This window comes from Gossypium hirsutum, chromosome D04 (assembly GCF_007990345.1).
Source record: "Gossypium hirsutum isolate 1008001.06 chromosome D04, Gossypium_hirsutum_v2.1, whole genome shotgun sequence".
In the NCBI taxonomy this organism is placed as follows: domain Eukaryota; kingdom Viridiplantae; phylum Streptophyta; class Magnoliopsida; order Malvales; family Malvaceae; genus Gossypium; species Gossypium hirsutum.
This window is the reverse complement of record NC_053440.1, coordinates 56222180-56240871: the sequence shown is the minus strand read 5'-3', so window position 1 is coordinate 56240871 and position 18692 is coordinate 56222180. Positions and strand designations below refer to the sequence as shown.

Sequence of the window (18692 nt, the reverse complement as noted above, 5' to 3'; positions counted from 1 at the left end):
AACACTTAAAAATTCATAAAAAGAATTCCCTAAAATTTAAAATTCAATAAATACATTATTGGGTTCATACATCACTTGCCTTAAATGATTTAAAAGCTTATACAAACTCAAAAACACGTCATTATTGACGCAAGCAAATGTAGAAAATACAATTTTCATTAAAATAGTTATAATTTAAACTCCAAAAGTTGAAATAAGATGATTCAAAATGCATTTCGAAAATAAGAGATAACTCTTTTAATAAAAACATCTCAATTTAAAAATATTTGAATCCATAAAAAAATGTATTGTAAATCTATTGATCTTCCAGACTTACAAAAAATGACAGCTTTAATAAACTTATTTGAATAAGTTTCAACTCATATGTACATACATTACTCATCAAAATTTTGACAAAAAACAAAACTAAAACTACTTGTCTTTTGTTGAAAAACTAATCAAGAATTTATTGATGAATGAAAACTAACAATACATTCAGTGAGTAAAACTACCAGTCTATCTTTACTCAAAAACTCATTAGTTTTTATAGATTATCTGCTAACTAACTAACAGACTAACTTATGCATACTAAGCTTAACTACCCAGCTAATTGTTTGCTTTCTTCTCAACACCCCCTCAAGTTAAGGTTGGTACAAATCTTTAACCCCTAATTTGGACACCAAATATTCATGCTGCTTGATTCCAAGAGTTTTAGTCATCAAATCTACAAGCTATTTAGTCGTCCCAATATGTTGCATTTAAATCAAGCATTCTCTAATTTTATCTTGTACAAAATGACAATCAATTTCTATATGTTTAGTGCGTTCATGAAAAACAGGGTTTGCTACAATCTGTAGTGCTGCTCGGCTATCTGAAAAAAGTATAGACTTGTCAAGCTGACTAAGAAAGACCTCTTTTAACAAGCCATCCAGCCAAATAACCTCTGCTACTACTGCTGCCATGCTTCTATATTCAGCCTTTGCTAACGATCGAGAAACAACAGTTTATTTATTTTTATTTCCATGAAATGAGAGAATCTCCAAGTTTAACACAAAAACTAGTGACGGATCGTTTGGACATGGGACATGAAGCTCAATTAGAATCACAAAAGGCAATAAGTTGTGGTTTACTAGATGCAGCCAACAGGATACCCTGACCAGGATTTTTTTTATGTATCGAACCACACGAAAAATAGCCTCCAAATGAGATTTTTTGGGTTTGTGCATGAACTGGCTTAAGTGTTGAACTGCAAACATTATGTCTGGTCGTGTATTGGTCAAGTATAGTAACCTTCCCAAAAGTCATTGATATACTGCAACATCAGTTATCAATTCATCCCCATCAGCTCTTATTTGTACATATTCATCATACTCAATCGAAGTGAGTTTCTGATTTTATTCAAGAGGCGTACTCGTTGGTTTTGCTTCTTCTAACCCCACATCAACTATCAAATCCAACGTTTACTTCCATTGATTCAACACAATCCTTTCACTTGATCTCATAACCTCTATTCCAAGAAAATACTTCCATGCACCTAAGTTTTTCATCTTGAAGTTTTGGTGTAAGACCTTTTTTAGCTCATTTATCATACCAATGTCACTTCCTGTGATTAGCAGATCATCAACATAGATAAGTAGGATGACTATGTTTCCCCTTCGTCTTTTGAAAAACAAAGAATAGTCATATTTGCTTTGTGTGTAACCTTATTGCAGCAATGCCTCAGTAAGTTTTAAATTCCATTGTCAATAAGCTTGTTTCAAACTGTACAATGATTTGAGTAGACGACACACCTTGTGCTCCCCCTGTGTGCGAAAACCATCCAGAATGTCCATTTGGAAAAGGGGCCATTCATGCATGGCAGCCAAACTAACAACAGTCTGAACAGTGACATGCTTAACCACAAGGGAAAAAGTCTCCTGAAAATCAATACCAGCCTGCTATTATATCCTTTCCCTACCACTCGAGCTTTAAACCGTTCAACGGAGCCATCAGAGTTATACTTGATCTTACAAACCCATTTTCACCTGATAGGAACCGCACTAGTAGGTAAAGAAACAACCTCCCACGTACCATTAGCTTCCAAAGAAAAAAATTTCTTGTTGCATAGCATTGACCCATCTTGGATCTGAGATGGCCTCAGCATATGTTTGAGGTTCAGTTAAAGAAGAAATAGTAGCTGCAAATAGCTGAGTGTGAACAGTTAAATGCAACGAGGAATAACATGAGAAATAGGATATGAACCTGCAGCAAGGGAAATGAAAGATTGGTTGGAACAAACGTAATCTCTCATCCAGGTAGGTGGCTTGACAGACCATGTGGTGCGTCGTAAGGGGGAAGAGAAATTGGTTCAGTAGCAGTTGGTAATGTTTGAGAAGAAGAAGGTGCTGGCAAAATAAGTGATGGGGAATGGATAGGAGTAAAAGACAAAGGCTCTAGATGAAGAAAAGTAGAGTTATCAGTTGTAGGAAAAATAAAAAAATGTTTTGTAAGAAAGGAAAAATGAAACACGGTCTCATGAAATAAAACATCACGATTAACAAAAAAAATTTTGGTTTTAAGCTTCAATAACAAGTAACCTTTCTGAATATAAGAATATCCCATAAACATAGAAGGAATAGCCTTAGGAGAAAATTTATCATGATAATTAGGTGTGGTAGTATAACAAAGACATCCAAACACTTTTAAACTGGAAAGATCTGGAGGTTTACGATATAAAAGTTCAAAAGGACTCTTCTAATGTAAAAGAGAAGTAGGTATTCGATTTATCAAAAACATGCAGTTAACATACACTCAACCCAAAATTTACTAGGCATATGAGACTGAAATTTAAGTGACCTAGCAACGTTAAGCAAATGTCTATATTTTCGTTTAGCAACTCTATTTTACTAAAGAGTATGAACACACAAGCTTTGATGTACAATGCCTAACAAAGTAAAAAATTCGTTGCACTCAATCTTAAAAAATCCATACCCATTATCACTACGAACAACTTTGATGCTAGTGGAAAATTGATTCTTAACCAAGGCAAAAAATTGTTTGAGATATACAAGAGCATCACTTTTATATCATAACATATGCACCTATGTCATCCTAGAGTAATCATCAACAATGGTTAAAAAAAATACCTATGGCCACTATGAGTAGAAACTCGATAGGGCCCTCACAAATCTATATGAAAAAGGGAAAAACCAATATCAACACGAGACGTACTTATGGGAAATGAAAGTCTAGTTTGTTTAGCAAGAGGACACATAGGACATTGTTGTATGCTATCACTATTCAAAACTGTGCAGGGAAGATTAAGCATCTTATTCAATCTTGAAATAGAAGTATGGCCAAGTCTAGTGTGCCAAAAAAAGATGGTCCAACGAATGTAACAGATGCAACAGACGGAGTCAAAGCCACACTAGTCTGTCAAGACGGTTCAAGGATATAAAAACCACCTTGCTCCCTACCAATCTCCCTCATCTTTCCACTTGAGAGATCCTGTATAAGGCAAAAATGAGGGAAAACGAAACAACACAATTGAGATCATTAGTAAGTTTAGAAATAGAAAAAATGTTATAATAGAAATTTGGAACATAGAGAACTTTGGTAAGCTGAAGACCAAGTTGAATAGTATAGATGCCAACATGAGTAATTGAAACAGAAGAGCCATTTGGGAGTTGAATACAGGGTGAATGCAATACACATGCAATAGGAGATTCTAAGAATTGGAAATTAGAAAGCATGTGGCCAGTAGCTCCAGTATCCATAATCCAATTTTGACCAACATCAACCATACCTGTTAGGCTTGTAGTAGGTTCAATTGTAGGCTCCTTGTTCAACAAACTCAAGATTTGTTGATACTGTGCCTAAGTAAATATAGGTGTTTGTGGACTAGATATACCAACATCACCAGTCATTTCATTGCCACTTGCAGGATCATTAATAGAAACATTGTTCACTACAGATCTAGAAACATTGTTTGCCTTCTTATTAGTGAACTTAAAATCTGCAGGGTAACCAATTATCCTATAATAATTTTCCCTTTTATACCCTTTAATCTTGCAATGATCACAGGTTCTAGTAAAACGTTTCTTTTGCACCATGTGTGTTGAGTGAAAAGAGACAGGATCAGACCCAACAGTACTGGAGCTATGTTACCTTTATGACTCCTCTTGCACAAGCATAAAGTATACGTGATTGACAGATGGTAATGGGTTCATTAACAAAATTTGACTACTCACTGCATTATATGTTTCATTCAATCCCATTAGAAACTGGAATAGACGCTGCTGTAAAATATGCTCAATATTCTGTCTTGATTGAACACATCTACATGAAGGAAAAGGCATAAGAGCATCGTATTCATCCCAGAACAGTTGCAACTTAGTAAAATACACAGAGATGGAAGCAGTACCTTGAAGATGCGAGGTGATTTCACGATGCAAAAAAAATAGATTCTAGAACGGTTCCACATCGCTACTGCGCTGGATGCAAAAATGATCATCGCTGAGAGCTCCCTGCTAACTGTATTCAAAATCCAAGATAAGATAATGGCATTACACCGCTCTCATTGATAGCCCATCTCATCTGGTAACGAATCCTTAGAACAAGTACCATCTACAAACCCCAATTTGTTTTTGGCCAACATCACGATTTTTATGGTCTGGCTCCAAACATTATAATTCTCAACTCCAAGCAACTGGTGAGACACCAACAGGGTACCTGAAGTATTAGAAGGATGCAGGTAAAGGGGATGATTAAAATCAATAATTGATTCAGAGCGAGTCACCATGATTCAAAACCTCCGATGGTGAAAATAGAAAACGACGAGCAAGAACAAGAAGAAACACCACAGATAAAGAGTGCCCTAGATTAAAAACCGTATTTGGGCCAGTAGAAACCAACAAAAATGGGCTTTGTCAACCAACTTGTAGAACCCAAAACAAACCAAGACCAACTAGCAATATGGAGTAAACTGGAATGACCAGAAGCAGTACCGAATAACCATGAATGACTGAAAAGACGACAATCGTGAACAATCGGAAAAACAATGATCACCGGAGCTTTGATACCATGTTGAAAAAATTGATCAAGAATTTATTGATGAATGAAGACTAACAGTATATTAAGTGAGTAAAACTACTAGTCTATCTTTACTCATAAACTCATTAGTTTTTATAGATTATCTATTAACTAACTAACAGACTAACTTATGCATATTAAGTCTAACTACCCAGCTAACTGTTTACTTTCTTCTCAACATCTTTACACCCCACTTGTTTGCATCTTGTCTATTGCATCATATCTATGTTTCTATATATAAGTATATTTATATATATTCCTTTAAAAAAGTATATTTATATATATTTAATCACTAGTGTATATATGTCATTCGAATGGAAGTATATATGTCATATTATGTACTTTTAAAAAAAAATTTCATAGGAATAATTACAAATTTAAAATATAAAGGAGTTTTTAAAAATAACATTTAATAAATAATAAATCGTATCATTTAAAATTAATTAATAATATATGAAAAAATTCAGCATGTGTTATATTTTTTTAATAATAGAATGGAGCTTACCCATACACAACACGACACCTTATAAATGAAACATGTGTTCTGTCCTATCATTGCAGAAAGCTCACCATGGCAGTTCAAGCCACAATCATGTTCTCTAAAAAACTTACATATACCGACATCAACAAGAGGTTGGCGATCCCGAAAAAGATCTTGCCTTCATTGCCTCGTTTCAATCGAAGCCATGCGGTCAAGATTCAGCTAATGTATGGGACAAAGATCTGGTCAATTGACTGTACTGTCCGTAAACAATGGTACACAAAACCTGTTTTCTCCCGTGGATGGAGAAAATTTGTTGTTCATAACGAACTCAAAATTGGTGATAAAGTCACTATATACAGAGTGCAACATCAAGATGGTTCTTCACACTATAGGGTTGAAGTGGAGAAGCCAGCTGCCGGCAACCATGAAGCCGATGAAACCACCGTCACACGGCACCGGCGAGAGCAACTGCCTAATGCACCGATGATCAACATGCTCGCCAATGTTGCAGTTACCACATTGGTTGATGATCATGTTATTGCGAAACCTCTTGCCAAGTTTTTTGGTACTAATAACTGATGAAGCATGTGTTGTTCTAATAGGGTCGGAAGCGTGTAAATTATTGTACTAAAAATTACACAAAGTCCAATTCCCAGGGAAGAGAGGTGGATCACAAGGATCTCTTAAATACCAAGTCTTTCCTTAGTCAGAATATTCTTTCTAACGTAATTTAATAGCACAATTAAATACTACTATTATACCCTCAAATATTGAAAGAAAAATAGGACAAAAAGAACACAAGAGTTTTAACGAGGTTCGGTAAATTATACCTACGTCCTCGGGCTACTAAAACCAGATGATAACTTTACTATCTCCAAAATATTACAAACAAATAGAATTCCTTAAGAATTCTCTAATGGGAGAAGAGAGAAAACTAAGAGAGAAAGATTGGTTGGGATGAATTGAAATGAGAAATGAGAAGGCCTATTTATAGTTGAGGTTCAAGGACCAAACAATAAATAGCCCATTATCTCAAGGACCAAAAAAAAAATTATCCCATGCCACTTTTCCAAAGTTGGTGGTTGTCATTATTGATTGTCTCCCATTAATGTTAATGGCAACCATTATTAATTGTCTTCCATTAATGTTAACAATCTCCACATTGAAGATTTGATTAGGATAATCACATCTTCACACACTTCCTTCAACTCCCCAAATTCGATAAAGCTATCTTTTGTAGTGCCTACAAATGCGCTCTCGAGCGCCATACACCTGAAGGTACTCAAATTCTCATGATGTTAATCAAGTTCAAACAATGATTAAACTTGATTGTTGTTACCACCTTGGTCATCATATCTGCGGGATTATCTACTGTCGGAATCTTCTGAAGTAGAATTTTTCCTTTTTCAAAGACTTCCCGCACAAAGTGATATCTTACGTCGATATGCTTGGTTCTTGAATGATAGACTTGATTTTTCGCTAAATGAATAGCGCTCTGACTGTCACAATATAAACTTATGTGACTTTGAACAACTCCTAAGTCTTTCAACAATCCATTAAGCTAAATAGCCTCCTTAACAGCTTCTGTAACTGCCATATATTCTGCCTCTATAGTAGACACAGCTACTGTAGACTGTAAGGTAGACTTCCAACTCACTGGGGCTTTCACAAGAGTAAACAAATACCCCGTAGTTGAAAGACGTTTATCTAAATCACCAGCAAAGTCGGAATCAACATATCCAACTACAAACTGACCAAGTGCTTCATCCTGTTCAAAAATTAAACCAACATCTACGGTTTTTCGAAGATACCGTAGAATCCATTTCACAGCTTGCCAATGTCCTTTTCCAGGATCATGCATATACCTGCTCACAACTCCAACAACTTGTGAAATGTCAGGCCGCGTACACACCATCGCATACATCAAACTCCCAACTGCATTAGCATATGGGACTTTTGCCATATATTCTCTTTCTTCTTCAGTTTTCGGAGATAATTGAGCACTAAGTTTCAAATGAGAAGCAAGTGGGGTACTTACATGTTTTATGTTTTCATTTACACCAAAACATTGTAATACCTTTTTCAGATATTGCTTCTGATTCAAACAAAGCTTGCCTCTCTGTCTATCTCTACTTATCTCCATGCCGAGAATCTTCTTGGCCTCACCTAGATCTTTCATCTCGAATTCTTGATTCAACTGAGCCTTCAGCTTATCTATCTCTTTTTGGCTCTTCGAAACGATTAACATATCATCAACATACAAGAGTAGATAAATGAAAGATCCGTCATGCAGCTTCTGCAAATACACACAATTGTCATATTTGCTTCTTGTGTACTTCTGCCTTCTCATAAAGCTATCAAATCGCTTGTACCACTGCCTCGGGGATTGCTTCAATCCATATAGCGATTTGTTCAGCTTACAAACCCAATTTCTACCACCAGCATCTGTGTATCCTTCAGGCTGAGTCATATAGATCTCCTCTTCTAACTCACCATGCAAGAAAGCTGTCTTAACATCAAGTTGAGCTAGCTCCAAATTCAACTGTGCTACCAAGGCCAACAAAATTCTAATGGAGGAATGCTTCACAACAGGGGAAAATACATCATTGTAGTCAATTCCCTCCTTCTGAGCGTAGCCTTTAGCTACCAATCTTGCCTTGTAGCTAATATCCTTCTTGCTAGGAGATCCATCTTTCTTTGCGAATACCCACTTGCATCTGATTGCCCTTTTACCTTTCGGTAATTGCGCCAACTCCCAAGTATTGTTCTTCCGGAGAGACTGCATTTCTTCATCCATGGCGCTTTTCCATTTATCACTTTCTAAGCTTTGCATTGCTTCTTGATAAGTGATAGGAATATCATCAACAACGGGAAGGGCGTAGGCCATCATATCAGTAAATCGAGCAGGTTTACGAATTTCTCTCCGTGGCCTTGCAACTGCAACTGGTTCTGGTGTACTTAGTGGTTCTTGGGTCAGAACCTCTTCAACCTCTAATTCCTCCATTGTGGCTGGAGAATTAGACTTATTAACTGGGCAAATCCCCATCTGCTCAAACTCCACCTGTTTTGGAGTACACTCCACCTGCTGTGGAGTATTGCTCGTCTGAATATCTTTATCTGCTACCTTTTTCAATGTGGCAGATTCATCAAAGGTAACATCTCTGCTACAGATTATTTTCTTTGTGCTTAAGCACCAAAGACGAAAGCCCTTCACTCCAGAAGTGATTCCCATAAAGAGAGCTTTCATTGCCCTCGGATCTAACTTTGACTCCTTCACATGGTAATATGCAGTGGTTCCAAACACATGTAAAGAATCATAATCTGTAGCCAGTTTTCCAGACCATACCTCCATAGGAGTTTTTCTTTCTAATGCAGATGATGGCAAACGATTAACAAGATGGCCAGCGTATGTCACAGCCTCAGCCCAAAATTGCTTGCCCAACCCAACATTGGACAACATACATCGAACTTTCTCCAGCAATGTTCGATTCATACGCTATGCCAATCCATTCTGCTGTGGTGTATCCCTAACTGTGAAGTGTCGAACAATACCATACTCTTGGCACACATCGAAGAACGGATCACTTTTATATTCCCCTCCATTGTTCGTCCTAAGCCGCTTGATTTTCTTGCCAGTCTGGTTTTCGATCATAGTTTTCCATTTAAGAAAAACTCTAAGCACTTCATCCTTAGTTCTCATGGTATACACCCAAACTCTTCTGGAAAAGTCATCAACAAAAGTAACAAAGTAGTGTTTTCCTCCCAATGAAGGTGTCTTGGAAGGCCCCCATACATCTGAGTAAACATATTCCAAAATACCTTTTGTATTATGGATAGCAGTACCAAATTTCACTCTCTTTTGCTTTCCCAGAATACAATGCTCGCAAGATTTTAATTTGTAAGCCTTTGCACCTTTCAACAATCCTTGCTTTGCCAGAATTTGCAAGGATTTTTCGCTGGCATGTCCCAACTTCATATGTCCGTCCTAAGCCGCTTGATTTTCTTGCCAGTCTGGTTTTCGATCATAGTTTTCCATTTAAGAAAAACTCTAAGCACTTCATCCTTAGTTCTCATGGTATACACCCAAACTCTTCTGGAAAAGTCATCAACAAAAGTAACAAAGTAGTGTTTTCCTCCCAATGAAGGTGTCTTGGAAGGCCCCCACACATCTGAGTGAACATATTCCAAAGTACCTTTTGTATTATGGATAGCAGTACCGAATTTCACTCTCTTTTGCTTTCCCAGAACACAATGCTCGCAAAATTTTAATTTGTAAGCCTTTGCACCTTTCAACAATCCTTGCTTTGCCAGAATTTGCAAAGATTTTTCGCTGGCATGTCCCAACTTCATATGTCCGTCCTAAGCCGCTTGATTTTCTTGCCAGTCTGGTTTTCGATCATAGTTTTCCATTTAAGAAAAACTCTAAGCACTTCATCCTTAGTTCTCATGGTATACACCCAAACTCTTCTGGAAAAGTCATCAACAAAAGTAACAAAGTAGTGTTTTCCTCCCAATGAAGGTGTCTTGGAAGGCCCCCACACATCTGAGTGAACATATTCCAAAATACCTTTTGTATTATGGATAGCAGTACCGAATTTCACTCTCTTTTGCTTTCCCAGAACACAATGCTCACAAAATTTTAATTTGTAAGCCTTTGCACCTTTCAACAATCCTTGCTTTTCCAGAATTTGCAAGGATTTTTCGCTGGCATGTCCCAACTTCATATGCCACAACTGCATTGAGTCCAATTCTTTGTTACCGGAAGCTGTAGCGACTGCTCCAATAACTGTACTACCTTGGTAGTAATACAAGTTATTTTTCCTAATGCCCTTCAATATCACAAGTACGCCAGATGTCACTTTCAAAATCTCATCTCTCATAGTAACAACTGAACCATTGGATTCCAAGGCTCCCAATGAGATGAGATTTTTCTTCAAACTGGGCACGTACCGAACATCAGTCAGAACTCTGGTTGATCCATCTTGATTCTTTAATTGGATTGAACCTATCCCAACAGTTTTACAGGCATTGTCATTGCCCATATAAACAACTCCTCCATTTAGTTCTACTAAATTAGAGAACCACTCCCGGTTAGGGGACATATGATAGGTACAACCCGAATCCAATATCCACTCATCTGAATGGAACGACGATGATGATGCAACCAGTGATAGTTCAGAGTCACTAGTATCATGCTTAGCAACACAAGCATCTACAGCAGCTTTTCCCTTATTCTTCAGCTTTGGACAATTTTTCTTCCAGTGGCCTTTCTCATGACAAAAAGCACATTCATTTTTCCCGAGTCTGGACTTTGACTTTGATCTCCCTTTTTGAGTTTTCTTCCGAGTGTATGAATGACCTCGGACTACTAAAGCTTCTGTATCTCTGATTGAGTTTTTCTGTTTGTCCTTCTTTCTCTGTTCATAACTGTATAAGGCCGCACAGACTTCGCTCAGAGATATATCACTCCTGCCATGAAGTAGAGTAGTTTCTAGGAACTCAAACTCCTCAGGAAGTGACCCCAACAGCATCAAAGCCAAATCTTCATCTTTGAATGTCTCATCCATATTCAGCAAATCAGTGACTAGTTGATTAAATTTGGTGATGTGATCATTCATTGTGGTACTTGGACGTATGTGAAGCGAAACAGTCTTTTCTTCAAGTGGAGCTTATTTTGACTGTTTTTCTTTAAAAAATTTTCTTCAAGTGCCACCCACAACTTATTTGCAGAAGTCTCCTTTGAAAAAGCATACCTCTGCTCTCGAGAAAGGCATGATCGAATTGTGCCACATGCCAACCGATTGATCGCCTTCCAATCTTTCTCCTGTACATCATCTGGTTTCTCTTCATCAATGGCAATGTCTAGACCCTGCTGAAAAAGGGCATCTAGAACCTCACTTTGCCACATACCAAAATGGCCCGTGCCATCAAAGATCTCCACGGCCAATCTTGCATTTGCAATTGTCGGTCTTGTCCACATGGACGATGTTGAAGCTCCTACACCGACCGTTTTCTCCATAATCTTTCAATATACCTAAGGAAATCTTTTCTGATGTGGAAGATCAGTTTAAACTGCAACCACAGAGCATACTACGATTAACCTTCGGCTCTTGATACCACTTGTTGTTCTAATAGGGTCGGAAGCGTGTAAATTATTGTACTAAAAAATCACACAAAGTTCAATTCCCAGGGAAGAGAGGTGGATCACAAGGATCTCTTAAATACCAAGTCTTTCCTTAGTCAGAATATTCCTTCTAACGTAATTTAATAGCACAATTAAATACTACTATTATACCCTCAAATATTGAAAGAAAAATAGGACAAAAAGAACACAAGAGTTTTAACGAGGTTCGGTAAATTATACCTACGTCCTCGGGCTACTAAAACCAGATGATAACTTTACTATCTCCAAAATATTACAAACAAATAGAATTCCTTAAGAATTCTCAAATGGGAGAAGAGAGAAAACTAAGAGAGAAAGATTGGTTGGGATGAATTGAAATGAGAAATGAGAAGGCCTATTTATAGTTGAGGTTCAAGGACCAAACAATAAATAGCTCATTATCTCAAGGACCAAAAAAAAAAATTATCCCATGCCACTTTTCCAAAGTTGGTGGTTGTCATTATTGATTGTCTCCCATTAATGTTAATGGCAACCATTATTAATTGTCTTCCATTAATGTTAACAGCATGTTGCAAGATAATTGCTAATCAAAGGCATAGCCTGGATTTGGTTCTAAGACAATCCACTATTTGCTAAGTCAAAAGCTAGCATGGTTGGTTGAACTTTTGATAACCCTTGGACGTTTTTGGACGTGCTTCTTAAAGTTGTTTGTCTGTTTTCTTTTTGGCTGTGGTGTTCCTTTTTTGGGTTTGTTTTACCTATGATGCTGCTCATAGTGTTTTACCCACTATTAGGAACTGTTGAGTATATATCCAGATGGGTTAATTTATGTATTTATATGATATGATTATTTATAGATGTGATATATTAGGTAGGTTATCATGTACGTTGCCATGTACTCTATTCTAAGGTTACCACGTGTTTATACAATGTGGGTTCTCCTATATGGTGCGAGCCCAGACACGAAGTGCGAACCGTTTTATACAATGCGAGTTCGCCTATATGATGGTGTGAACTCACATCATGCTTATAGAAAATACCGTAATAAAGAGTATGGATCAGGATCCAATCGAGTAATAGATAGATAATAATGAGTATCGTAACAGGAATACATAAAATGTTAACATATACATTATTAATAAAAAATATGGTATGAGCTAAAACACATTTCCCCGTTCAACAGTATGAGCTGAAACATATATATTTACAAACATTTCCATCAACATCATCAGACGTCAAAAAATGGGATTTAGTGACATGTTTTTAAACACCACCAAAGGTAAGCAACATAATCATGCTAGATAAAAAATATTAGTATTAAAAAGAAATGGTGGAGCAAACAAGGGAGACATTTATACCCAAAGGCTCGAAACGTTGAATTGGAGTACGTTGTTGGACTTGGATTTCACGACCAAGCTTCGGGACATCTTTTTCTTCTGGTCTGAGTATTCTTAGAACTTTTCTACCTTACCTTCTTTGCGCATATCTTGTTTGAGCGCAGACCACCTAAAGGGTATACGACCACCGCTTCAGATTCTCCAACACTAATGGTTCATCGTCGTTTAGGTCTAAAAAAATTTTGGATTTACCCCTGGAAAACTGTAATAACATGACAAATTAGATTTTAAAAAAAATCTATTAGAACTATCTCAAATTTCTGGGTACCGAAAGGATTGCATACTTAGAAAAAATTAATTAGGTGATGAGACATATAATTTGAACCATCTATGTATGCCTAGCAAGCAGATAAGCAACTAAAACTTGATTAGCTATGTATTTCTCCATGAAAACACCAATATTCTAAAATCAATTGAGGAGTATGTATATAGCAAAATATACTTACAGCTAGCAGAGGGAAAAAGAAATTGTGAAGAAATATTATATATAGCAGACACATGATAAACATAGCTACATATACCTGCCGAGGAACTGGTATTGGAGTTGGATCCGATTATGTATGTATGGATGTAGGAGATGAAGAAGGTACCGCATAGAAACAAAGTCAACGAAACGGAAGGCTTTGGCGTGAGAAAAATAAAATAAAAACCAAGCTTTTCTAATTCCATACCCTTCTTATCAAATCATAATAAGGAGAATAAATTAAAAGCAACAATCCCAGCCCAATATATAAATATATATATGTATACATATGCCCCTAGCTTGAGCGTCTTATTTATATATGACTTGAAGAGTCATAAAACACGAGAGGGTGAAAAAGACGGTACGACAGCATCCTAGATAAAACAAATCAAAGAAACACGAACTGCAAAAGCAGACAGATACATGTTCAAAACGTTTGAGGACCATCAAAAGTTGGAACAATCGGTCACCGACAAGGTCAAGCACACAACTTGAACGGATTTTTTGTTGCAAACCATCAATTAGGGGTCCTACAATGGATTGGGTTGTCGCAGAACCAAGTCCAAGCTAACTTCACTTTGATGATGAGTAATAATGTTACAACATGCTTCTCCACCATCATCACTAGTGCCACTGCCATAGGCCATTGCCATTGCAATTGCACCACCCTCGTCGATACCAAAGAAGTTGATCTCTTCTTTGGCCATAAACCACTTCATTTCAGTCACTTCATCACTTAGATTAGTACCAAACATCTTGACGGATGCTTTGTTGATAACATGATCATCATCAACTAAAGTGTCAGTTGCACCATTGGAAAGCTCCATAATACGGATAACTCCCTTCTGTTTGATCGGTGCATCATCAGGAGCCTTAGCTAGATGTTCTACCTCGTTTCCAGAGTTGGGTAGAGCGTTTCCATCGGCATCATGATTGAAAGAGAGAGCAGGAGAAGGAAGAGCCCCGTATTGGTTGCTGGCAGCTGACTTCTCCAGTTCAACCAGATAGTGGGAAGAGCCATCTTCATATTGCACTTTGCACATGGTGATCTTGTCACCAACATTGACGTTGTTAGAAACAACGAAATTTCTCCATAATCCACCGGAGAACACAGGCTTCTTGTACCCTTTTCTGCGGATAGTGCAGAGAATTGGCCAAGTGCTTGTGCCGCACAAAAGGTGAATTATGACTGCATGGCTTCCATTGAAAGGTGGCAATGATGGCAGGCTTTTTGCCGGGATCGCCAATCTCTTCTTGATGTCAGTATCCGTGAGTAACTTTGAGAACATCTTTGAGGTTTTAGAGACCATGGTGACAAAAGAAGGATTGAAAGATTTAGGCATACTAAAATGGGATGATCCAATTGTGCTAGAGAATTATATTAGAAACCAAGTGATATATACAGACAAAACAAAAGAGGTCCATGTTTCATGTATAACGTGTTGTATCCTATGTAACATTTATTAAGAGAGAATCATAAAACTGCATTTACAAAGTAAGACAATATTGTGCAGCTCGACAATAGTCCAGAACAACTAAAACAATTAAGCCATCACATCACAATGCCCCACGAAATCACCAGAATACTAAACCAGCAAGCTTCCAAGAAATGAGATGAGTTTAGTATGGGTGCTGAATGCACCAAAAATAATATTTCTATGTCTAAATGCTATGTAAATAGTAATATAAAGAATAGGATCGATCTCATAAGAATTGGAATGATTAAAATTCACGTTCTAATTAACCAAGTTTGTGACGGGAAATTATTGTGCCCACAATGATAATTTGTGCAAAAATTGTGATTAAAATAAAAATGATAAAAATAAACAAAATATAAAATAAGATTGAATAAATTGATATGATCAGAGTCTAATTTTAGGCTTAATTTTGTATCTAAATGTAATATATATTATAATTAGTAACAAATAAAACCTAAAATTAAGAGAAGGATGACTGTGCGCCCCTTCTTCTATTTAACACCTAAATATAATAATAATAATAATAACCTAAATTAGTAAAAAATAAAATAAAGAGATAAGCTTATAAATACAAACAAAATTAAAAGAAATAATAGTAAAAAATAATTCTAAAATTTTTGTTTTGTGCGTCAATTTAAATTCTCGTGTCAAATCTTTCGTGCTCTTTTCCCGACATATTAGATAATAATTATATCTACACAAAAATTAATTAATTAAATGCCAAATTAGGTAAAATTCATTTTCAAAAATAATTAAAATAAATAATAAAAATATGTGGATTAAGCGCATTATTAGTTTAACGTACTAAGTACTAACTAGGGTTAATAGGGATAAGACATGAATTAATTATTTGAGTTAATGCATTATTTTGGAGTTTAAACTTCACAATTATTCTCACATTGAGGCTTGAATCTTTTTTAATTCAAGTTATAGTCCTCGAGCTTGGTAATTGCTCTCACGCTAGGGTTTGAACTAGACAATTGTTCTTCTATTAAAACTTAAAAACTGTTTTTTTAGAACAATTACTAAATTTAGGAATTAAGCTGTAATATTAAAACAATTGCGAAATTAGATCCCAAATATTAACCCCAATTTTTTTTTTATCTTAGCATGTAGGCCCTACAATGAAAGAAAGTATCGTCTTTTCTTTTGACTGAAGTGGTGAATATTGAACTACACAAATAAGTTGGGAGTTTGGAATTTGGAGGTGTAAACTCACCAAACTTTTTGCCGGCCACTTCTTCTTTCTTCTTCACAAATTGTGTATTTTTTTTTGTCCTTTTGGGAATTAATAAATTGTTGACCAAAACCATCCGATGTGATAGCGTACGTAATTAATCAGTTTGTACATGTTATCAAACATATGGACATACGTGAGCCCTCTATGTGCCTTCTCTCGCTACTCTATGCCCCCAACCAATGCATCTACTTCGACGGGCATTAACTTATGGTAAATAGTGTAACTAGATGAGTTTGGTGGAGCGTCCAACAATGGCTTGCATAGTTTTCCAACTTTTAGTTCCTAAATTCGGCAATTACATCCACTTTGATACTTGAATTTTTATTTTGATTTCTGAAAATTATAAATATAAAAGTTGAATTATGTGGTACTCTGACATTGTGTTTTGTCATAATCTAAAAATAAAATATAAGTTTAAGGACCAAAACGAATTTAGTTGTCAAATTCAAATACTAAAGTAGACCAAATAAAAAATAAAAAAAAGCAAAGTAAATCTAATTGCCCGAGATTAAAAATTATATTAGCCCTTTCAAATGTGGCTGTTGGCCAGTAGGCTACTCATGAGTTTTATGTGTCGGATTAATATAATTTTTGACTCTTGAATTTAGTAATTAGGTTCACTTTGGTACATTTATTTTTTTTATCTACTTTGGTATCTTAACTTGACAACTAGTTTCGTTTTGGTGCCTGAACTTGAAAATTATAAAAGTTTGATGAAATTGTACTTCGAGATTGTGCCACATCTTCACATGAAAATTAAAAAATATATATATAAATTTTCAAGTGAGGATGTAGTACAATCTTATAGTGTCATATACAATACTATAATAAATGAACCAGTGGTAAAAACAATTAGACCATTGATTCTTGATTCAATCGGTTTAACTACGAGACCAACAATAACTAAATAATTAATTAATTAAAAATTCATAAAAAAGTTAAAAAATATTAACCCGGCTCAACCTATTCAATTACTGGTTTTTGTCCTAGTTATCGATTTTCACTAGTTTCAAGTAGTTTCTAATTCAATCGGTTCAACCCTTTCATTTGGACCAGTATACCATCAGTTCCCAGTCTAATAGATCCGACTGATCAATCTAGTCAAGTTCTAAGAACACCGATCTTATCATCAAATCTTGACAGAATCGAAGTCTAGAAACCAAAATGAATCTAGTTGTTAAGTTCAGGTACCAATATAAACAAAAAAAAAAGTTCAAGTACCAAAGTGGACTTATTTTCCAAACTCATGGACCAATAATTATATTATCCTTTAGTTAAATAAAGTTTTGCCTTGCAAACCAGTGATGTATTTTTATCCCCATATTGCCTAGCCTGCCCACCAACAATTTTTTGCATATTATTCTTTTAGGATGATATTGATATTCTTTTTTATTTCATAATCAAAATTAGGAGATGGTTTCTTAATTTATTTTTAGGGGATAAATTTCAAAACTATACATGAATTATGGTTTAATGTACAATTGTACATACGAATTTTGATTTGATCCAATTCTTGTAAATTATTAAATCAATTATTGATTTTCGATTAAAAAATTAGTTTAATAAATTTTTTAGTCGATTCAATTGGACTATATCAATTTTCGATCTAACCAGTTCAAAGCTATTTTTTGGATTGATATCTTGATCAATTTTTGGTCCAACTGATTAATCCTATTCGATCTGGTTCAAACAACATTGACTATCACGGAATTATCAAGGGTGAGTCAATTGACCAAGGGCAAAGTGAGGGAGCAAGCAAGGGTTTTGGCTCTCCCTTGGAATGAAAAAAAAAATCTATTTTAGACCCCAAAACTTATAAAGTTATAATTTAATGCACGGTAAAACAATAATTTGATCCTAAAGAAAAATGAAATTTTGATCTCTTCCTTCTAAAGGCTGTAAAAATATAAGCCAATATAATAGTAAAATTCGATTTTAGCCCAGCTGAAGAATAATAATAGAAGGAAGGAATAATAGTATATAAGGAATTGAAAGAAACGAAATTGAATTATGGAAGAAGAATGGAATTGGGTTTAGCCAAGTTGAAGATTGAATCTTTTGGAATCTAGGTTTTGATCGGAATTGGGGAAAAATCTTAAATAAAACGAGTTCAAGTCTGAATTAAAGTGACAATGATAGGGGCCCTAAGGATAAGGGATGAAATTTCTAAATTTCACTAAAGGTATTGGAACTTGTCGTATGTTATACTTGTTTGTTTTTTAATTTTACCATAATAATAAGTTTAATTTTTAATGTTTATGTTTTTTAATTTAACCCTTATTTTTTTAGTTAAATACGTTTAAAAAAAGTCAAATAATTTTTTTAACAGAAATGTCGTCTAAATATTTCTTTTAACGATGTTATTGTGGCGATCCGCATGACAATTCACGTGTAAATTCATGCTGACGTGTCACTATTTATCTTATATACTACACTAATAAATAATTTGAAAATTAT

The 18692-nt window shown here is 35.5% G+C and overlaps 1 long non-coding RNA gene across 3 annotated transcripts; it reads right to left on the bottom strand.

Annotated features, from left to right (window-relative positions):
- Window positions 1-971: 971 nt before the first annotated feature.
- On the bottom strand, window positions 972-5092 carry LOC107898689 (uncharacterized). Of its 3 annotated transcripts, none has more exons than XR_005911959.1 (2): window positions 4209-5092; window positions 972-3465 (listed from the first exon to the last, which is right to left on the bottom strand). It is a non-coding gene; the product is annotated as an uncharacterized lncRNA (long non-coding RNA). The 3 variants fall into 3 exon arrangements; XR_005911958.1 differs by having other exon boundaries at window positions 972-4296; window positions 4382-5092; XR_001684467.2 differs by having other exon boundaries at window positions 4382-5092.
- Window positions 5093-18692: the final 13600 nt, after the last annotated feature.